Source organism: Nicotiana tomentosiformis, chromosome 9 (assembly GCF_000390325.3).
Source record: "Nicotiana tomentosiformis chromosome 9, ASM39032v3, whole genome shotgun sequence".
NCBI classification, from domain to species: Eukaryota; Viridiplantae; Streptophyta; class Magnoliopsida; order Solanales; family Solanaceae; genus Nicotiana; species Nicotiana tomentosiformis.
In genome coordinates this window covers 1,149,242-1,173,709 of record NC_090820.1, presented here as the reverse complement: position 1 = coordinate 1,173,709, position 24,468 = coordinate 1,149,242, and the positions used below count along the sequence as shown (strand labels likewise).

Genomic DNA, 24,468 nt, shown 5'->3' with positions numbered 1-24,468 from the left:
TTGGTATTTCACTTTTAACCCATGCTTTGCTTAAAAGTGAAGAACGCGTGTTAAAAGCCTCACCGGCTTCTTCCGTCTTGCATCATCATCAAACAAAATATACTGGAATGTTCCATTCCTGCTCTCTTACTGTGATTTAACCGTTCTCTCAGGTTTATTCTTCTCTTACTCCGTTTGACTTTTATTACATTTATTTATTTTATGAATTTTCATCTCATCTAAGACCATACGAATGGAAACTGCATCTCATTCTTACTTCTCTTTTATTAATTAGTTGCTATTGCTATGTCGTCCATCCTTTTCTCCGGCCATCTTCTATGGGAACTTTTTGACTGATTGATTTCAAACTGGGTTGAATTGCAAGGTAAATTGGTACGCTACATATTAGGGTGGGATAAACTTCTTCTACTCTAACACTGGCGAGGGCCCAATTCATCATTTACTCAGTAATTTCTACTTCTCTCTACGTAATTCCTTATATACTTTAAAAACTGATCCACAATTATCTATTGCTACTTAATGAGTTACTATTGCTTAATTGAATTTGTTACGAAATAATCGAGCCACATCAATTTTTGATTTTTCCTTTAGCGGGTTGAGTCATATTTAAATGGGTGTTTCTAATCTTTTAAATGGTTGGATTGCAAAAGAAATATGAACAATAATATTTAATATGACCTAAAAGCGTATAGTGACTTTTAAGTTACAATTGGTAAAATATAATAATTTTTGTTAAAAAATAAGGTAAAGTGACTTTCATAAACAATTTCTTTCAGTGACCTTCTCAGAAATGGACTCGGGATTTAATGATGGTTTTAAAATTTTCTAATTTGTTATTGTAATAGTAGAAGCGCTATCCTGTTCGGGTTTTGCTGGATCGAAGGAGTACAACTTATATTCAATATGTTCTTTTGTTTTGTGAATGCTGTCGCATTTCATTTTTGATGTGTTATTTCTAAATTTTAAAGTAGCATTATTCGTCCTTTTTATTCTTCATTTTTCCTCTCTCTCACAAATTGTATTTGATAGTTGAATGAGCTCATATTTTGAAAAGTCGGAATAAAAAATTCTATCTTTGCCTTTATGCATCTTAAAATTGTACTAACTAATGTTCAGAACTTTTATTCGTAGTTTTGTTTTCTACCCTCCAAATTAAGTTGTCATATTCACTCTCATTGTCTCTATCATGCGAGTTTGGCAAAGATATTTTCTATAATAATTTGTTTTTTATTTGTCTTGAAGGTTGATATTAGTCTAGCTATGAGCTTCCAAGGAACAGGGTCGCCAAATAAAGCTTGATGTCATAATACTGGATGATAATTTTGTTGTTGTTGTAAAGGTTTGTGTATCGACGCATTGTCATCTTTTACTGGAAGTTTTTTTCTTATTAAAGCTAAAATGTCTTGCATTGTTTACGTAAGGAAATTTAGCATATTTTTAATATAGTACTTTAAAGATGTCTCTTATGTTTTCATAAAATTTGTATTGGCATATATAATATTCCCATAAGTCAACCAATTAAGAAACTAATTTTGATTAGTAATAAAATCGCCTATGCTTATGCATAATTCGTGTGAAAAAATGTGCAGCAAAACCTAATGTGATCTTGATATTTACTTAAAAACTATTAGTTTTTCTTTACTTTACTGTTGAAAAACAACATTTAATTGATTCTTCTTAACATAAAGGAAACTTTCCTGCATTTTACAGAGAGAGGAAAAAGCATCAAGTTAATGACAAACACATACTTTCATTTAAATATGTTAACTTAGAAAAAAAAAATTAAATATGTCAAACTGAAAAAAAAAAAACTACTTTATTCCTGCATCACTGTGAAAAAATATCAAAGTTATTAGATCAGTAACACATCAATATAGATACAAAGTCAGAGAAGATAAACGAAAAGGAGAGCAACAAGCATGAAAAATCAAATTCTTGGTAGGCAAATCCAAGAAGCTAATGAGTCCAATTAGCACTATAAGTAATCCTAATAGACAAAATTTGTCTGGTGTCTTACAATAAATTTTGCAGCTTCATCCAATAGTGATTGTTGAATCGCAAGTTTATGTGAGAAAGTAACATAAAAGAAAATAAAATTGCAAGGATATCTTTGAAGCCTCATTCACTTTATTTTTTTTTGTGATTTTTTGGTAATAACAATGTTGGAGCATTACCCTTTTATTCAAAAAGAAGTTTAAAATCTCAACGTTTCTTGCTCTTAAATCTGCAGTAGTTTCCTTCAAGGGTGCATTGATGTTGTGTCAACCATTATGGTATATTGAAATTTAAATATAGAGAGATGCAAAGTTGAAATATTTGTTCATTATTTTAGTATTTCATTGTCATTGATAATTTGAGATAAGAATATCATAGTTTAAAAGAGTCAATCTTTATCAAAAGAAAAGGAGAACATATAGTTTTGAGTTAGAAATATTGATACAAATAGTGGTGACTCCTGACTTGTAAATATTACATGATAAGATAGATTTGAATTTCGTTATAGGAAAAATGAATTCCGTTTTGCAGTTGTTATCTTTATTATGTAACGACACCACTTTGGTTATGAAAATTTTCCTCTAATTTAGGCCGAGACATCAATAAATATTTTATGGATGCTGCAGGAGCAACATTAGTAATGGAGAAAAGGAATATACATCTTAATATTTCTATTCTTTGTTTTGATTGAAAAGTTCCGACTCTTTCAACCACTGGGGGAGTATATATCTCAGTAAGATCGACTTGCAAATCACTGATATTTGCAAGGCAAAAAGGCATGCATTCCGTATCAAAATTTAAATTTCTTATTACTATAACCAGGTATTAAAGCAAAAATTACTTATGAGTTTGACATGCTCAACTTATTTGGTTATGTTTAGCTTCATATAATTGGAATAATTGATATATAATATTGTAGGGCATCCCCATTGTGAGTAACAGATATTCAAGTCTTATATTTGTTAGGTTTATGTGCTGCCTTAGAAAATATTTATTTCTTAACTTCTAGAGCTCCGAGGTTTCTTCGCCATTTAATGGATCCTAGCTCTGAAGAGATTCTAGTGATAAAAGTTGAAATTTCCAATGTAAAATGGACCTGAATACTTTTATTTTCCATGTTAGGTACATAGTCTCTTATATATATCTTTTTCGGGTATTAGAGTACCTGGAGCTTAGTATGGATCTCTGTTTAAAAATCTGTTAACTGCTTTATATAGAGTGCATTAATCAAATAACTCTTATAGCTTTCTGACTCCTAACCCATTGATTGTTGTAATAAGAGATTGTGTGTGTACTCCTAGCATTCTACTTTGGTTTGTGTGTGGATATGAATCTTAGGCTACAGCTTGGTCTGTAATTCATTTGCTACTTCTAAGAAATTTAGCCAAATTCAAATGTATAAGGATGTGAGGAAGAATTGCGCACGGGTAAACGAATAGCTATATCTTAGTATTTTCTGTATGACTGGAGAGGTAAGTAACACTAAAGAATCAATGAATGAGCAAAAAAGAGCTGATCAAATGTAAGAAAGTTTGTCTATTTACCTTTTCAAAAAGGAAATATGAAAGAGTAAGTTTTGTTGTCTTAATATAATAGTAATAGATATGTTAGATCTTTTCTTGTTTTTTAGTGTTTTATACTTTTAGAAAGAGAAAAAACTACTAGATAACCACATCAATTCATTTGCTTCTTGTACAAAAAGACATGATTGTCCAACAGATCTTGTACTTCTTGAAAATATATAGGTGCGGAAACGATATACTTACATTTGCAATGAGACATGACAAAAAATTGAAATGAAATCTATTAGCTCCAAGAAATAAAACTTTATGAAACAGATGAAGATGGACCACATAATACTTAAAGAATGACTGAATATATATATATATATATATATATATATATATATATATATATATATATATATATATATATATATATAAATGCTTAAAGTTTTTAAGCATGCTTAGCCAATGAAAGTTGATTATTTAAGAAACTCTAACAACTTATATGCTCTTTTAAATATTTTGAAGGGATATGGATAGAGGGCGAGGCTAACTGATGCCGATTCTAGAGCATGTCTTGAATGCTAGATTAGAGTCATTGATACATATAGTTTTGTGTTGTGCAAGTTAAATTGGACATAACAAGGTGTAATACTTAGGGTGCTTCCTCTCTTTATCGGTGCACATTTCCTTAATAAACTCTCATATTTTTAACATTTCTATATTACTTTTATGCGTTCTTTTACAGGTGCTTCTTCACTTTTTCTAAGTAAAAGTAAAACGTATTAATGTATTTCATATTTCATGAATCAATATGTCGGGCCCGGGCTTGGCTCGGGCAACACACATCTAGTTTCATATATAGGAAAGGACTACTAGTTCTTTTATAAATAGAAAATAAAAAAAAATGAGCCACCTAACGTATTACTACTTCCTATTCAGAAATTGAAAATAAAAGGAGTAAATATCTTTAACAAAAATCAATTGTAATACATGATCAGAAAAGAGACTTGTTTTCTTTACCCGTACGGAACAGACTATACCCGATGTTTACACCAAATTATATCAACTTACCATGGTTAAATGATTTAATAGGGTGAGAATATGAATTAATTAATCATGATTAAGTTAGATTAATAGTTTATTAGCAAACATATGTCATGTATTTATTTGGATGATGTAAACATCGGGTGCAGGTAGTTTTTACTACACTTAACAGCCTTCCTATCGTTAAGACTTAAGAGAGAATTTATTTTGTTAGTTTATTTTGGTGTAAGTACACTGTATGAATAAGTTTTTATCTTTTATTTGCTAATGTGCTTGGGGTAGGTGAGGTTAGTAGAAATTATTCACAATTCACAACTCGTGTATACACACAATTCAATTTGCAATCAGCATAAAGAACTAATATAATATTAGAAGATATATAACATAATGTAAGTGTGATACATGTTTAATTATGAATAGTTCATGTCAGAATATTGTTTATAAATAGAGTCCTATCTGCAGTTAAGTCAATTTAAGAAGTTTCAACATGGCTGAGAGATTGTCATTGCTAAAACATGCTGTCTTCTTCACCACTATTTTCATGGCGATGACAGGTTATATTTCCAACTTTTTCGATTACTTTAATTTTTGTTTTGTTAAGTAGCTTTTGTGGATAAACACAATTATCATCCAACACCATTTTTTTCCCACCTCTCAAGTGGACAGGGGCGAAGTTACATGTATTAAAGGGTGGTCAAATTGATCAGCCTTTGTCGAAAAATTACACTGCATATATAGGTAAAGTATTAGGTTTTAAAGGTATATAACATATACTGAACACCCTTTATCGAAGATTCTTTTTCACTTCTTTCAAGTTTAAACACCCTTGAAGAAATTCTGGCTTCGTCACTACAAGTCGATGGAACATATTGTCTGCTTTGACTTGACAAAGATGACTTCATGAATTTGTCCCTCGGGCTATGGTAGATTGAGATCAAAAGTTCATGTACCAAGTGAACTTATGTTCTTTCTTAAACAAGACTTTACTTTTCACTCTATTTTCAATATTGGGTTTGTCTAATGTTAAATGCACTCCTTTAAAAGTTTACCATCATTTTAAAAGTTTGTGAGTCTTTCTTTCGTTATGGACATCACAATATATGTTTACGTTTGTTTCAGACATGCAAGTGATGGCATTACGAGATTTGCCTCAAGAGATGATGATGAAAATTAAATTACTTCCACTTACAGATTTCATAACTTGTGACAGAAATTGTGTTACTAATAGTGACTGTTCCGATGGTTGGATCTGTAAATCATGCAAATATCTTCCAGTTGTTATACCACCTCAAATACCTTATCCTTATGAGTGGCGATGCAATGCCTAAAAATACTATCTTAATTATGAAGTATTATGCGATTCAAGAGTGAATAATGTTAGTTGATGTTACATCTATAAAATACTTTTGAGTGCATTTGAATTAAGTATTTCGTATGTAATGTTTGTTTTTCTTTTGAACTATGTGTAATATGAAATATGAATAAATGGAGTTGAAAAATCATGAGATTATTTTCTTTCCAACTTTAAATATTGTAGTTGCATAGCTAGTTCTATATATGCTCAAGTTTAATTTTTGTACATATTTAATAAAAAGAGTTTAAGTTAAAACTGGTGGGATCCGTCTAAGCTCCGCCCTTACGTTAACAATGAAAACTACTACTCTCAAGTCTCAACTCAACTCTTAACCATATATTTCCTTTAATTTCTGCTACAAGGTTTTAATCCTTTAATTCCTTTAATAATATTTCCTAGTAATACCAAGAGTTGGTTTTCACTACAAGAGGACGTGGTGAGTGAATGGGTACGCTAATCCTTTAACCATACGTCTCGAGTTCGAGTCTGGGTATGAAAATATCTTTGGTAGAGAGCGTCCTACTCCAAATGTGACCTTACCCACAATTTTTTCCCTGCCCCTGCTCGTAACCTCACCCCAACCACCTTCCTCCTCCACCACCATCGCCGCACCGTCGCTGCCGCCAAAAAGCCTTTTGCTTTGTTAATTTTAGCGAATAATTAAGGAAGGGAAAGTAAATCCTAGAGACGGCATTCTTAGCAAAAATGGAAGTTACTCGACCCAAAGATATTCACAACAAAAAGGTACGATATTTTTGCTGCTTTTGAACCATATATATGTTTTTTCATCTAATAAATTTGATACTTGCGATATGATATAGGATTGCAAATTTCAAAAGAGATTTGCTCAATTTTTATTTAGCCTTTTAGTTAAAGTTAGCTGAATATTGACAGGAAAAATACATGGGATTGTTACTCAAATAGCCAATGAGATTCACTATTTAGTTTTTGTAGCCGATATACATAAATTATACATTAATTACATATTTATATACATATTATATATAAATTATACATATATTATATATTTACCGGCTATTATTAGTTTAAGAGATTAGGTGGACGGCTATTTGGGTTAATTCTTCAAAATACATTGTATATACAGGGTTAAAAATACTTTTATTCAACATCTACTATATATATATATATATAGTAGATGTTGAATCCCCGGGCTTCTTATCGCCATTGGTTCCTTCCTTTTTGTTTTTCATTAACAAAGGAATTATAGCAGTGATTCTCGCTGATAAAGAAAACCCCCATTTAAAACTACAAATCTCGCGGTAAGCAGGGCAGATTTAGGGGCGGAAGGCGGTTCACCTCCACCGAAAAATTACATAGTATATGTAAGGTAAAATCTGTTATTTACTTCTATATATTATGTTTTGAATCCCCTTGATGCTTCCCAAAAGCATAGCTTAGTGGTCAAGGGGATTCAAAATCTTTGTGACGTTATGGATTGAATTCCCACTAATTACAATCTCTTTTAATTTTTTAACTTTTTCCTCTTTTGAACCCTTAATAGAAATTCTAACTCCGCCATTTACTGTAAGTAGTAATATCTTATTGATGATATTGCAGCAGCCTAACAAGAAGATAAAAATATCAATATTACGAAGGAGGCAAAGTTGTAGTAGTACAAAGGAGGAGGAGAAAGGGAATTATGCAAATAGTGACCATCTTAGTAAGATACCTCATGATGTTATAACTTCTCTTTTTTCTGTGATACTCCCTTAAGTCATTATCCATGTTAAGGTGCACATCGAAGTCGTAGAATGACTTTATTATTAGTCCTTCATTCCTTTATTCTCACCTGAGACAATCAATGGAAAATGCCCCCCAGATTCTTTTTATGGAGCAAAAGTATTTGCGACGGTCAAAAAGGTCAAGGCTACGATTTGTTTCAGTTGACATGGAAGGAAGCAATGGGGAGTTATACACAGTCACTCACCCAGATAGTCAACTCGCTTATAGCATAATGTATGTATGCTCTGGTTAGGTTTGATTGTCGTATTTATTTGTGCAATCCTGCCTTACAACTACTGTGTGAATTCCTGAAATTTTCATCTTCTGCTAACCGTGGAAATTACCATTTTGGGTTTGGATATCTTCTTGTTTTCTTGAGTCGAGGGTCTTCCGGAAACAACCTCTTACTCTTCCGAGGTAGGGGTAAGGTCTGCGTACACTCTACCCTCCCCAGATCTCACTAGTAAGATTACCACTAGTAAGATTATACTGGTTTGTTGTTGTTGTTGTTGTTGGGTTTGGACATCTTCACTCAAGGAAGGAATACTGTTGAAGTGAGCTATAGTCGGAAGCGGAAGCCAAAGTTTAAGTCTTAGCATTAGCCCATTCCCATTTATTTATTTGTACATGCCCATTATATTTTCATTTGTAATTTTTGTTATAGTCTTGGGTCAATATGCCCGGTATATAAATAGGAGTCCATCTTTGTACAGAAACAGATTTTTCATTCTTCTACTCAAGTAATAGAAGAAACCTAAAATATATCTCTCAACCGACTCTCTCTTTCTCAACGTGAAACCCTAATAGAGTTTCATGATTTTAACGATTTCTCACAAGTTAACATGGTATCAGAGCGGGATCTCGCTTAGTTTCATCATCCTCTTCCGTCCACGTTACCCGTATTCTCTTCTTCATTCGTTTTTCGTTGCTGAGTTCGAGTTTTTTTTTGGTTTGGTTTCTTCGCTTGATTTCTTTTGGTGCTAGGAAGCTTGTTGTTGTTCTTTCCTTTACTTACTCTTCAATTTCAGAAGGCCATATTTTTCGGTTGCGAAAAACTCCGGTAAATTTGTTTTTTTTTTTTCAATATTGCCTGTTAGGGTTTGGGTGCATGTGGATATTTTGAGAATTGATGAATATTTGATATGGCTCCGATCGATTCTGACATTAATAGTACCTCTACTTCTTGTGAACCTACTGAATTTATCCCTAGACCCTCGAGCCCTCTATTTCTTCACTCTTCTGATATACCCGAGCTATCTCTGGTTCCTGTGCCTTTTTCTGGGTCTGGTTTTGGGGGTTGGCGAAGTACTATAATTGTTTCCTTGTCTGGCAGAAATAAAATTGAATTCATTGATGGAACTTTCTCTAGACCTCCACACAATTCTCCAAAATGCAAGCAGTGGGATATGTGTAATAACTTGGTTATCTCATGGTTGGCTAGTTCCCTATCCCCTAGCATTGCTGAGAGTGTTCGGTATTGTGAAACAACTGAGGATATTTGGACACAATTGAATAAAAGGTATGGCACTGTAAAGGGAAGTAAAGTTTTTGAAATTAAAAAAGGAATTAACTTCCACAAATCAGGGTGCTCTAGACATTGCATCATATTTTAACAAATTGAAGAAACTTTGGGATGAGTTGAGGGTTATGTGTTCTAGCCATAGCAGCACTTGCACTTGTGCTCCTAAGGCTGGCATCCAAAAAGAGGAAGAGGAAGATAGGCTGCATCAGTTTCTTATGGGGTTGAATTACACATATGTTAATGTTAGGAGTAACCTTCTCATGATGCAACCACCTCCATCCTTAGACAATGCTTACAACATTCTACTTCAAGATAAAAGAAAGAGGCATGTCAATCCATCCACTCAGTTCGGCCATGAGTCTGCCTCTTTCAATGTTGCCTCACTTAATTTCTCTCAGCCATCACATCCTCAGAAACAATATCCTCAACGAGTGTCTTTTGATTCAAATAGAGCTGCTCAATTTTGCAAGTATTGTAAGAAGAGTGGTCATTTAATTGACAAGTGTTATAAGTTGCATGGATTTTTCACTAGTTTCAAGTTTACCAATGGTCGGAAGATGGTTGCAAATGCTGAGGTTGAATTAGCCTCCAATAGTGCTCAGTCTCATGTTTCTACTCATGCTAGTCATTCTGATGGTACCTCCTCAGTCCCAGGCCTCACCAAGGAGCAGTATGCTCAACTCATTTCCTTACTGCAGCAGGCTCATGTGACTGATCCATTTTCTGCTCAATCCAGCTTGATGGCATCTGCAAACTTTGCTGGTAATCTTTCTTTAACTGTCGGTGTAGAAGTTCAGTATAGTGCATCTTTGTTGAGTAGAGTAGCTGAATATAGTTGGATTTTAGATTCTGGGGCCACACATCATATGACTTCACACAAAAATATCCTTTCCAACATTCAACCTTTAACAATTCCCTATCTTGTCACACTTCCAAATGGCTACAAGGTGAAAGTAACTTGTACATGATCTCTTAAGTTGTTTTCCTTCACCTTAGATCATGTTCTTTATGTTCTTACTTTTCACTATAATCTCATTTCTGTGTCTCAGCTAGTTATCCAACTTCATGGCATGGTTCAATTTGACTATCTTTCATGCATTTTACAGGCCCCTTCACTGAAGAGGACACTGAAAGTTGGTAAGCTGGAGCATGGTCTTTACAGACTCCTTATGTCTCCCTCAGAATCCACTACATATGATGCTACTGTTAGCTTACCTTTTGTTTCCAATGCAACTTTACATTGTAAATATCCCTTGAATGTTTCTGATTCTTCCTTTGTATCTCTTCCATCTGTTTTGCATTGTAAAAACCATTCTTCCATTAATAAAGAGGAAGTGTTATGGCATCAAAGGTTGGGTCATATTCCCTTTATTAGATTAAAAGATGTTTCTGGTATTCCTTGTGAATTCTCTTCCAAACAGTCATTTACCTGTTCCATCTGTCCGATGGATAGACAGTCAAGGTTACCTTTCCCTGACAGTAGCATAAAGACTTCCCATCCTTTCCAATTAATTCATGTTGATACTTGGGGGCCCTGCTATATTTCTACTTATAATAGTTTTAAGTACTTCTTCACCATAGTTGATGACTTCACTAGAGCAACCTGGACACACCTCATGGGTTCCAAAAGCAATGCTTTTCCTTTACTTCAAGCTTTTCTTGCCATGGTTCAAACTCAATTTTTCACCAAAGTTCAATGTGTTAGAAGTGATAATGCCTTGGAACTTGGTTCTAGCAACCATGCTATCCAATTTTTTAAAGATCATGGAGTTCTACATCAAACTAGTTGCCCACATACACCACAACAAAATGGTATTGTAGAAAGAAAACACAAGTATTTGCTTGAGACTTTTAGGGCCTTACTTTTCCAATCCAAGCTACCTATAAGATTTTGAGGGGAATGTGTGCTCACTGCCACATACCTCATCAATAGGTTCCCTTCCAAATTACTTCAGAATAAATCTTCTTTTGAATTACTTTATGGATGTTCTCCTTCCTATTCTCACCTCAAAGTTTTTGGTTGCCTTTGCTTTCACACCATCCCTAAGTGCCATAGGGATAAGTTCCAACCAAGGGTTGAACCTTGTATCTTTCTTGGCTATCCTCTTGCTAAGAAAGGCTACAAGTTGTTCAATCTCTCTACCAAATATGTTCTTGTCTCTAGGGATGTAACCTTCCATGAACATCTTTTTCCCTTTGATACTTCAACATTTCTTTCTTCTTCTTTTCCTTCTTCTTCTTTCCCTGTCTCTATTGATCCTTCTGATTCTCCTGCAGATGAATTTTCTGTCCCTATTTCTTTCCCTCCTTCTCCAGTCACATCTTCAATCCCTCGGAATTCTTCTAATAACTCCTCTTCTACTCCACATATACCACCAACACCCTTCATTCAGCCTACCAGAAAGTCTTCTAGACCTCATCACCTTCCTGCACATCTTGATGATTTTGTTTGTGCTCTTCTCCCTTCTTTACTTGGCTCTAGTTCTTTATCCTCTGTAGTTCAACTTCTTCTCACAATACTGCTATTGAGCCTCAGTTTTATCATTAGGCTGCTTCTATTCCAGCCTGGCAGGAGGCTATGAGAAAAGAATTTGAGGCCCTTGAGGACAATCATACTTGGACAATTGTTGAATTGCCTACACGTAAGAAATTCATTGGTTGTAAATGGGTCTATAAGATTAAATATATGACTGATGGTGGTGTTGAGAGATACAAGGCTAGGTTGGTAGTAAGAGGGGATACACAAGTGGAGGGGATGGACTTTACTGAAACTTTTTCCCTGTGATTAAATTTTTCACTGTTAAATGCTTAGTGGTTGTGGCTGTTAAAAGGCAATGCTCTCTCTTCTAACTTGATGTCGACAATGCTTTTTTGCATGGTGACTTAGATGAGGAGGTATACATGAAGTTGCCTCCAGGGCTGTCTGTTGATTCTGCTTCTTGTTCTTCTAGTTCTTTGGTGTGTAAACTTCAAAAGTCTCTCTATGGTCTCAGGCAGGCTTCTAGGCAGTGGTATGTCAAATTGTCTCTTGCTATTCACACTAGGGGGTATACACACTCTTTAAATGATTACTCTTTATTTTTTCAAAAAGTCTGCTTCTTCTACTGTCGTGTTGGCTGTTTATGTTGATGGCATTATCTTGACTGGTGATGATGAGGCTGAGATTCTTGCATTAAAAGCTTTTTTGGATGACCAATTTAAAATCAAGGACTTGGGTACCCTCAATTATTTTCTTGGTATTGAAGTGACTTCCTTTTCTTCTGGTTTGCTTCTTCATCAACACAAGTTCATATCCGATGTTCTCTAAGAGTATAAATGTTTTGAGGTTACCCTTGTTGTTTGTCCCTTGGATTTGAATCAAAAGCTTAAAGTTGATGTTGGTGAGCTGCTGCCCAAACCTGAACAATTCAAGAGTTTGATTGGCAAGCTGAATTTTCTCACACATATTAGGACTGATTTATGCTTTGCAGTCCAGCACCTAAGCCAGTTTCTTCAGTCTCCAAGGGTTCCCCATATGGATGTTGCCCTTCATCTCCTTCGTTATTTGAAGGGCACCTCTGATTTGGGTATATTTTTTTAAGCTTCTTCTGATGTGTCCTTAACTGCATATCGTGACAGTGATTGGGCTGCTTGCCCTGATACTAGGAGATCTGTGACTGGGTTTAGCATTTTTCTTGGTGGTTCTCTCATTGGTTGGAAGTCCAAGAAACAACCTGTTATTTCTCTTTCTTCAGCGGAGGCAGAGTACAAGGCTGTTAGCAAAGTTGTTGCTGAACTTGCTTGTCTCACTCGTTTACTTGATGATCTTAATGTTTCAGTTTCTTCTCCTGTTCATATTTTCTGTGATAACCAGGCTGCTATTCATATTGCCCGTAATCTTGTGTTCCATGAACGCACCAAACATATCGAAGTGTATTGTCATTTCGTTCGCACTAAACTCATTGATTGAGCTATTCAGCTGCACCACGTCCTACCACTGCTCAATTGGCTGATTTGTTTACCAAGCCACTCACAGGGAGTGTTCATCATAGGTTGTTGTCCAAGTTGAGAGTTGTATCCCCCTCCAACTTGCGGCGGGGGCGTGGGGGGGGGGGGGGGGGGGGTTGAAGTGAGCTATAGTCGGAAGTGGAAGCCCAAGTTTAAGTCTTAGCATTAGCCCATTCCCATTTATTTATTTGTACATGCCCATTATATTTTCATTTGTAATTTTTGTTATAGTCTTAGGTCAATAGGCCCAATATATAAATAGGAGTCCATCTTTGTACAGAAACAGATTTTTCATTCTTGTGCTCAAGTAATAAAAGAGACCCAAAATATTTCTCTCAACCGACTCTCTCTTTCTCAACGTGAAACCCTAATAGGGTTTCACTGAATTTAACGATTTCTCACAAGTTAACAAATACAAAGTGGTGCATTATTTCTATAGGGGTCCCCAGTGTCGTCTTAGCGACCTTCAGCTTGCACAACTAAAATGTGAGGTTTTACCCTAGATAAGGTTGGTGGCATGTCTTTTAATAGATGGAAAGAAATTGCAGAGACGCCTCTTTATCATCCATCCTTGTGGGGGATGTTAGTTAATGAATGTATGTATTGGAAATCTAAACTACTTTCTAATGGAAAATCTGGTCGAATTGTTTCATTTGACTTTGAAAACGAAAAATTCCTAACTATATGTCGTCCATCATCTTTTGAGACTCTTTCTGGCTTGAGTATGATGAATCTGAAAGGGTTACTTTGCTTGCCAGACGAAGATCACTTTTGTAAGAGTTCAATTCTAGGCCTGTGGATATTCAAGGATAAAATAGGTTCCACCCGGGTAAAGGAGTATAGCATCAATTTGGACAGCTTTGGGTCCAACAATATTACTCCTCCTTCCTTCAATACATGGAATGAAGAAATAATATTCATACATTTTGACATGATCATCCTTTATGACTTAAAAAAAGAAAATGCTTCAGAGGAGTGAAAAGACTAATTGAGTTTGAAGTTTACTCGAAAAGCTTGTTTTCTTTAGGAAGCATAGGCCCTTCCCTCTAAGTATTTATCCCTTTTATGCTACAGGATTAAAGCATGCATGCTCCTAATGTTAGGAGATATTGCAGTCGTATCTTATTGCTTGTGGTAGTTATTTTCTATAATCAAAAAATGAAATGGTATTTATAACATTCAGCAGCAATTATTTGCAATTAAGGGGGACTGAGCTTATCAGTCTAATATTGGTGGATTCAATTCCACAGTGAAAACTCCCTTTCTCTCCTCTTATACCTGTTAAAAGTAGAAAGTAGTAATACTTGTTATCTGTTAAGTTATGATTTTTTTCACTAAGTTATTTTTACTTTTGAATCGATGTATTGCTCCAATATGACCCCCTATAGTTTTCTTTACTGAGTTATCTCTTCTTTTTCATTGTTACTATAGTTTTTTTTGGGAATCTGCTCAGAGATTGTAGTTCATAATTGTATCGTGTATTGATGAGAAATTTATAAGCCCAAATAATTATTTGCATGTTGTATACGCGGAAGTTTAATTTCCTTGAAATCATTTGGCTATAGCCTTTCTACCCAACTCTAAATTAATCTATGATGAATTGGGTTGTAACATTTGGTAGAATTATAAAGGTTTAACTAAATTAAATGGTTTGTGATTCGTAAAGTCTTACTTCAGGTTGAGATATTTTTAGTGGAGGTGCATAAACTAGCGACAACATGTTGAAAAGTCAATTGATTATTGTAGCAACAAATTAGGATTTACATTTAGAACATAATTAACCCACAAACATTGGCATATCATTCAAAAAATTTAACTTGATATGAAGGACAATGTTTTCTTTGGAAATATCTTAATTCCTGGAAATGTTATGCTAAAGCGAGTAGTATGACTTAAAACTGAAGGCATAGAGGTAACACTACTGTAACTTTTGATCCCTTACTTGTATTATTCCGTTGTAATTTTTCTTTTATTATTAATAAAATAGCTGCTAGGCAGCCTCTAAGTAATATAATTGATTAACAAAAAAAACAAGATTTGATGTCTACATCGAAAGAAAGAGGGATGCTTTTGCTCCTATAGGCAGAAGGTATTGGTGCAGCTTTTTCCTGGAACATCAGTAGCTTTGATCTATTTTTGCACTTCAAATCCTCGTCAGTACAAATTCACTTTCTCTGGTTTTCCTCGAATTTTCATAACTGAATTAGATGGCATTTTTCAAGTTGACTATTAATAAAAAATTATTTCCACATAAGAACCTTTGTATAGTGGGGACTCTTTCCCCCCTCTTTCTTTAATTTCATTTTCATACCATATCTTTGTCCAAGGGCGCTGAGGCGGATTTACGTGGAGGGTGTGGGGTATATGCACTCACGCTCCCCTCCCTAGACTATGTATAAACAATACCAATTTTACAATTATATATATAGATATGTTTGTGATCACCCATGCTCAATTGACTACCTTGGTAAGTTTGTGCCCCTATGTACCCTGAGGTTAAGGGTTCGATCCTTTGTCTCTTCGCCTTTTCTATATTAAATTTTTTTCTTTTAAAAGTTCCTTTTGGCTAAAAACATGACCCACATTTTTAGGAGGAATTTGGGTATATACTAATATATCAAATCCCTATTCCTAAAAGTAAACTTCACAATCTAGTCTGTCTCCCTCTCCTTTTCTGTATTAAATTTTTCTTTTTAAAAGTTTCTTTTGACTAAAAACATGGCCCACGTTTTTAGGAGGAATTTGGGTATATACTAATTTATCTAATCCCTAATTTCTAAAAGCAAACTTCATAGTCTCCCTCTCAACTCTCTCTCTCTCTCTATCGGCTTTAGTCCGTCTCCCTCTCAACTCTCTCTCTCTCTATCGGCTCTAGCCTCTGCGAATGGATTCCTCAAGAAGCAACATTTCTTCTCCACGACCACGCTCATGTAAAATCCTCAGCCTCAGGTATCTAACTACTCTCTTCTTGCTCTGTATTTTAATTCTCTCACTGCAACTTTATTGAATAACTTGCTCAAATCCAAACACAATTAAAGTGTCAAACATACATGTACATAATTACAAATGCCTAATTTTTGTGCTATAACTTCTTCATATGTTGGCTACCATGCTTTAATACGATTGATTTGAATTTAATAATTTATTTGAATTAAGATAGATTAAATAAAAGTGTAAATATTTAATTTTGTAGGAATAATCCATAAGATTAAAATGAATAGATTTCTCGTCAAGTCGAAAAATGTTATACCTATATTCTTAAAATCCTGAATAGGCGGCGGCTCTAGGGTAAGGTAAGTTGTTGTGACCAATATGACTAACATGGATGACACGTCACAAGCCAACGTGGACACGGTGACTCAGCAGGAGGTTGAAGGCGTGAGGAGGAGTCAGCGCGTGAAGATTCCTTCTAAAAGGCTAACTGATTTCGTTGGGGGAGTTGCGGGAAAATAGGATGGTGCAGAGATATTCCAAGCGGAACGTTAATAAAATCGAAGAAGATCAGCAACTTACGATGGCGTCATTCTATCTCGACAGCGAGTCTCTAGAGTGGTATCGAAGAACAAACAGTTAGTTGACTGACCGCATTTCGCTAATAAGGTGCGAATTCGCTTTAAGTAGAAGGGGCTGGAGTCGCCGGAAGGGAGGTTAGCGAAACTCCGGCAGGTTACCAAGCCCACACGAACACAAAGCGAATTCGCACATACATGAGCGGAGGATCCAGGCGGAAAAGAGGCTGATCCGACCCGCATTCGCTAACAAAAGGTTCCCCCTCTTCTCCCTAACCCCAGCCACACAACTTCATATCAAAATACCTATGCCGCCCTTGTTCCTTCCGGATCTCCCATTTCCACGGTAAAATGACCTCCTTTGAAATGACTCTCACACACACACACACACTGAAATTCAGAGTCGACGTGAACGTGGGTGATGTTATTATTGTGAGGAGAAGTACACACCGAACACAAATGTAAATCCCCACCCCAATTATTACTTCTCACAGATGGATGGGACCAACGTTGAACCGACTTTACCGGAGTCCTTCATCTCTGATGACATACTGGCTGAGGAACTGCAATGTTTGGAGGCGAGGAACATTCAACTCTATCCTATCACGCCTTGGCTGGGGTAATTCATCATATGCACTCTGATTTTTGGGTCACGTGAACGGATCTCCGATCCAAGTCTTGGTGGATGGGGACAGCGACCATAACTTCGTCCAAACTCGAGTGGAAACCTTCCTTCAAATGTCAATAGAGGTCATTCCGAGTTTTGCAGTTGTGGTGGGTAGTGGTCAACGGCTGAGGTGTGATGGAGTGGTTCGGTAAGTTTCACTCACTATTCAAGGATGCAACCTCGTTCTCGACCTGTATGTGCTTCAGTTAGGTGTCGATGTCGTTCTAGGCACATCTTGGCTATCCACATTGGGCCGGGTGGTCACTGACTATGCTGAGCGCATCTTCGAATCTGTTCATGAGGGAAACACTATTAGCTAGAAGGGATTGATACCCTCTTGTGCCCATCCAGTACAGCTACATAGTCTACGACGATATACTGCTACGGACGTCGTCTCTTCCTATTACTGCATTCAGATATGCCTGACAGAGATAACATAGAGGAGCTGCTTCATCCAACATTAATAGATCTGCTAGAATCGTTCGCGGATGTATTTCAAAAGCCACAAGAGCTACCTCCACCTCGACCACGGGGCCACGCCACTCACTTGGCTGCAAGTGCAGAACCTGTCAACGTAAAACCTTATCAGTATCCATATTTCCAGAAGCAAGTCATGGAACAGATGGGCACCGAAATGTTATAGGAAGGGGTTATCCGAGCCAGCACCAGGCCATTTTCTTCACCGGTGTTATTAGTCCGTAAAAAAAATGGAACATGGAGATTTTGTATGGACTATAGGGCCCTCAATGCAGTGACCATACGGGACAGGTTCCCCATTCTAATAATTGATGAACTCTTTGATGAGCTTCATGGCTTTGAAATATTTTTCCAAGCTTGATTTATTGTCGGGCTATCATCAGATTCGGGTTATACCAGAGGATGGATTAAAAACTGCCTTTCGCAGGCACGAAGGGCACTACGAGTTCCTTGTCATGCCGTTTGGGCTGTCTAATGCACCATCCACGTTCCAAGCCACCATGAATGATATCTTCAAACCATATCTGCGTTGATTTGTTCTTGTTTTCTTCGACAATATATTGGTGTATAGCTCCACTTGGGAAGAACATTTGAAGCATTTATAGTTGGTGCTTAATTCACTACAACTACACAAGCTCGTGGCAAAGAGGAACAAGTGTTGATTTGGCCAGATGCCAGTCAATTATTTGGGGCATGTGATATCTGAACAAGGATTGAGCATGGATTCAGCAAAAAATTCAGCTATTCAACAATGGCACAAGTCTAAGAATGTGAAAGAAGTTCGTAGTTTCCTCGGCCTAGCCGGCTACTATAGACGCTTCATCCACCATTATGCGGCAATTGCTGGACCTCTTACTGATCTCCTACGCAAGGATTATTTTCACTGGTCACCTACGGCTCAAGTAGCGTTTGAGACTCTCAAAAGTAAGCTTGGTTCTACACGGGTGTTGGCATTACCAGACTTTAATCAAGAGTTTCAACTTGAGACTGATGCTTCCGGCTTGGGGATTGGGGTTGTACTTTCACAAAAGGGGCATCCAGTAGCATACTTCAGCCATAAGTTAACTATTAGGATGCAGGGTGCATCCACCTACCATTGGGAAATGTTCGTCATTACTCAGGCAGTTAGCAAATGGCATCAATACTTGCTTGGGCGAAGATTTGCAATTTATACTAACCATCAGTCCCCCCGAAGTTTGACAAACCAGACTATTCAGACCCCGGAACAGCAAAAGTGGCTCAGTAAGTTAGTTGGATTTGATTTCCAAATTATTTATAGACCGGGAAAATTGAACCAAGCTGTCGACTCCCTCTCCCGCACTTGTGACGTTATTTTCCTCACCGTCACAGTCAGAGGTTATGATTTGGAGTGTGAACTCATGGACTTAACTCAAACTCACCCCGGATTATTAGCTCTACAACAGTCTTTACAAAACCCAAATTCCTCTGACTCGGGATTCCAATTCCGGAAAGGCCTTCTAGTTTTTTGTGGACGATTAGTTATTCCTGCCGACTCCCCACTACGCCACAAGTTACTCTACGAGTTTCATGATACCTCAATTGGTGGTCATGCGAGTATTGCTCGTACTTACCACCGGATGCCTCCAATTTCTATTGGAAGGGAATGAAGAAAGATGTGCACAATTTTGTGTCCGCTTGTCAGATATGCCAACAAATGAAGGATTCTAATCATCTTCCATCAGGTTACTCCAACCTCTGCCCATTCCCTCACTGGTGTTCGAGGATATCGTGATGGATTTCATCACTTGTTTGCCCATCTCGAAGGGAAAGTCAACAATCATGATGGTGGTGGATAGGCTTTCCAAGTATGGGCACTTCATTGCCCTTCTATTTTCTCTACTCAATCGGTTGCTGAAGCATTTGTGGTGGGCATCATTTGTCTTCATGGGCCACCGAGGTCTATTATATCTGACCGGGACCCTCGTTTCTTGCATATCTTTTGGCGAGAGTTAAATAGGATAAAAGGCACTACTTTGACCATGAACACGGCATATCATCCTCAGACGGATGGCCAATCTGAAGCGTTAAATAAATGTGTGGAACAGTACCTCCGGTGCTTTGTGGCTGATACACCCACTAAATGGGTGGCAATGTTACCATGGGCTGAATATTGGTACAATACCTCCTACCAGTCCTCTGCTGGCATGACGCCCTTTAAGGTAGTGTATGGAAAAAATCTGCCTACTGTTGCGCCCTATGTTCTGGGCAGCAGTCCGAGTGACTTAATTGAAGCATATATGGTAGATAGAGATGAACTTCTTGCTCTCCTCAAAGGTAATCTGAACCGTGCTCAGGATCGTATGAAGAAGGTTGTTGATAAGCGATGACGGGAGGTGATTTTTCAGGTGGGTGAGTGGGTGTTCGTGAAGCTAAACCGTATCGACAACACATTGTCCGCCTTCAACAGCACCCAAAGCTTGGTAGACAATACTTTGGGCCCTTCAAAATTCTGAAACGTGTTGGGGAGGTTGCCTACAAATTAGAACTACCTGATGATGCATGCATTCATCCAGTGTTCCATGTCTCACTGCTCAAGCACTGTGTTGGTGAGACAAATTAGCAGATCAATTCGGAGCAGTTCATCGGACTGTCTGATCCTGTTCTAAAGCAATCTCTGAACCATGAGGACAGAGTTCTTTCAGAGGGGGAAGGTATTGTTGTGTCCAATATGAATGACATGGATGACACGTCACAAGCCAATGTGGACACGGTGACTCAGCAGGAGGTTGAAGGCATGAGAAGGAGTCAGAGCGTGAAGATTCCGTCTAAAAGGCTAACTGATTTCATTGCGGGAAAATAGCGTGGTGCAGAGCATGAGAGCTAGGGGAATATGTGGATACTTGATAGTATAAGTAGCTAATAACAAACTAGTAGAGTAGGCTATTTTGTTGCATAAGTTCTCGTTTCCTCATCTATCAATTCTCTCTATTCTCTCCTTACCTCTTCTCTGCTTTTCCTTATTTACAGCTTACTATTCCATTGCTTCAGTTGTAATTCCGTTTGGTTGAGCTAAATACAATCAGTTGTTTGGGTTTGATAATTGATTGCTTCACAAGCGAAGCTCTTGCCTTAGGTCCCCAAATATTTAAGGCCCCAAAAATACAAACTAGCAGTGTTTTTAAAGGCGATATTGGGACTGGGTGGGGCGGTCAAAAATCGCCTCGGGGCGGAAATGGAAAGCGCAGGCGTACCTCTCAAATGATTAGGCCTTTGCCCAGTCGTGCCTTGCGCCTTAGAGAGAGACGCACGCCAAGGAGTTCAAGCAATTCTGGTGAGAAATCTAAAGAAAAAGAAGAATGCCCCAACATTTCATTCTTGTGGAGTGGAGCGGGCATGGACGGCGGATAGCAGATAAATAAAGGGAAAATAGGTACAACATTGCTTCTTCTGTCTCGACTAGATTTCAGAAACTTGGATCTAGGTTTGGAGCACAATTTAGAATAGAAAATTAATTCTCAAAGTCATTACAGTCAAATTTTGGTTAAGGAATTTATGGGAAAATGGCAGGGGAGAGTAGCGAAGAACATGGTGGATAATTCTTGAACAATACCTTTTCTCTTCTTTGGAGAATTCTATGAAACACCGTTTGTTTCTCCTAATATTTATTACTACTACTACTTACGTATAAGTTACAGAGTAAGTTCTTTTTTTTCAACCTTGTTTAATTTCTTAATTGGTTTTAACAGTTTTTTCATTTATATTCCTAAAAGAGATTTTTATTTTTTAGTTTTAGTTTTTAAATTGGTATTATTCTAAACTTGGCCAGATTATTTCATCTCCTTAGAAAATCATCATGCAAGATATTGATATATAAAAGTATTAAAAGACAAGAACAAAAAGAAATTAGCAACTCATTACAAATATGGAAGTTGACGTATATGAGGATGAATATCGAGATTGGTTAACTTTATACATTTTTAATTTTATATTGTCTAAATTTGTGTTAGAATGTTTATTTATAATAATTATTCCTATAATATTGTGTGCAATTTTGTTTTTTGTTTTTTAATAATTTCTATTATTTTTACATATTCAGAATATTTTATGATATTTTTAATGATTTAAAAGATAATTAAAAGTAAGATCCATGGGGCTTACGTCATGTGTCTCGGGACTTTCGCCTCGCCCGGTCTTAAGTGAAACGCCTCATGTTATACCCCACCTTTCAAAACACTGATATAAAATACTATTATATCATCATATAATATAGTATGTAATTTATATTTATACAATTATTGATAAAATATTTAAAATTTTAATATTTTTAAAAAATTTAGTAGAGGTAGATTGAATGAGTTAATAAGATAAAACTTTTTTCTTACTAAATTAAATAATATATTTACGTTTTCATCAATTCTATTTTTCTTTATTTATTTATAGTCTTTTTTCATATTTCTTACTATTTTACTTTCTAATTTCAACTCAGATTCTCTAAATTAGTTATTCATATTTGTCACATGTGATTGATCCACATATCACAAAAGCAAGTTCTTTTGTATTTCATATTTTTTAACTAAGAAATCCCCGAGACAAGTGTCGTAAGATTCAAAACACGGTGGATAATAGGCTCAACCCTTTTACCATTTTCACTTGATGCTATATTTTTGTATATGGGAGAATTCAATACCATATGATGTGCGCCTAACCCACACAATATACATTGCTCTCTCACCTCTAGATCAAAGCTATGTAGACTTTTTTTGTCTCAATATTATATGAATTTTATGAAAGAAATTTTAGATTTTTTTAAATATATTTTAGTTTTAAGCCACCAGTTCCGTTGAGCCACCCTGATTAATGATCAAGAATTATTTATAGATCAATGCTGCATGAACGTGTTGTTCAACAAGCTTCATTCACAATTGATAACTAAATAACACATTCACTAATTGTTGTCTTATCTTAATTGAAATTCTATTAAATTTGATTGAGAATGTCATGGGTGGACATGTGGCTCAAGTAAGAGACTAGTAAAGCTTTGATTTAGGTCCCCAAAATTTTTCAATAATGGATGTTAGACGGTATTAAAGATTGTAAAAACAATAAGTACAAAAAATCTTGGACAAAAGAAAGAAAGAAAGAAAGATTGTCTAATCTTTAATACTAAAAATATTTTAGAACTTTGAATTAAATTACTTAAATCTTCATATTAGTAATTTTGTTTTTACAACAATATCAAAGGTAACAATTGAAAATACATGTCTAACATCTTATCTATTTAAGTTATCTTTCCGTAAATAAATAATAATATTACTACGTGAAGTTAAAAAGTTTTATCATTTAAGAATGTTATACTATAAATAACAAATATGAGAAAATAGCAACACTAACTTTTTTCTGCATATGTGTGTATATATACTAATAAAAAAAAATATAATGCCTCTTATTAAAATTTGGCTTTAGATCACTAATTTTATAGAACTGACCTCCTTCGGTGTTCCTAACAAATACCCCAATTGATTTATTGTTCTTTAGCTCTTCCCATTGAATTGGATAGAGAAAGTAATGGTTTAGTATCTGCCCATTGGGCAGAGACAATAAAGATTTCTCTACATCATACCACGTGAGCTCTTTTTGAATTACAAATGCAAAGTTATTTTCATTTTCAGCGGCAAATTGTTGTGGTGGTGGGGATGGTGAATTTTCCGGTGGGTTTGGTGGATTTTGTGGTGATGGTGGTGGTGGAGCAAGTGTTTTGACATCCACCACAAGAGATGGTGAATCTTGATCCAAGCCCAAAGAGTGCCCCTCCATTTCAAGGCACTTCTTTTCATATTAGATAAAGAGATTGGAGTTTCCAGGGAGAGAAAGAAAGAGATTCGAGTTTGAATAGAGAGATTGGAGAAAGAAGTTCAAGATGAGTTGTAAAACGCGAGATTTATTGAGTTGGAGACAAGAGAGGAGAGGAAAAGAAGAAGAAACAGAGTGCGCTTCTTGACTTCCAAAAATTTAGTGTTGATCTTTCTAAATTTAACGGATAAACTAAAATAAATTATTTTCCGTATAACTTGCAAAATTAGTCATATAACAATCATAATAAATTTTCTAAAAGCTAACACAATTTCAACAAACAACAATCACTAGAAGTTCAATACTAAAATACTGTGAGATTTTGATGAAGTAATATAAGTATGATCATATGCACTTTTATTTTTGTCTATTGTTAGACTAAATACTAAATAAAGAATTAAATAAAATATTATACTAGGTCGAAATAATTTGGGGGGGGGGGGGGGATATAGAGATAGTGTGAGAAAATTTATACTTTAAATTAATTTAATAATATAATAAAGCAACAACAAACCCAGTATATTCCCACAAGTGGGGTTTGGTGAGGGTAGTGCGTACGCATACCTTACCCCTACCTAATGAAGGTAGAAAAGTTGTTTCCAATACACCCCCGACTTAGGAAGAATGAGAAGAGGAAGAAGACAAGCGGGAAACTATTCAAACATAATAGAATAAAATAATAAAAATATTATTTCAAGAAAAAAAAATGATATTATTCTATAATATTCCCTCCGGTTAAGTGACCTTTTTGCCATCTATTTTGATCCACAATAGTAAGTGTCTTTTTACAAAATCAAGAAGAAATTAACTATATTTTTCCAAATTTGCCCTATTTACATATTTCTATGCGT

General features: G+C 35.9%; 2 long non-coding RNA genes across 3 annotated transcripts; both read left to right on the top strand.

The window, feature by feature from the left end:
- The first annotated feature begins 15 nt into the window (after positions 1-15).
- LOC104092457 (uncharacterized) lies at positions 16-1,462 on the top strand. Of its 2 annotated transcripts, none has more exons than XR_685444.4 (3): positions 16-152; positions 365-446; positions 1,243-1,462. It is a non-coding gene; the product is annotated as an uncharacterized lncRNA (long non-coding RNA). The 2 variants fall into 2 exon arrangements; XR_011411164.1 differs by having other exon boundaries at positions 52-152; positions 275-446.
- A 3,548-nt stretch (positions 1,463-5,010) lies between these two features.
- On the top strand, positions 5,011-5,268 carry LOC108944470 (uncharacterized). The gene is made up of 2 exons (XR_001968518.2): positions 5,011-5,101; positions 5,207-5,268. It is a non-coding gene; the product is annotated as an uncharacterized lncRNA (long non-coding RNA).
- Positions 5,269-24,468: the final 19,200 nt, after the last annotated feature.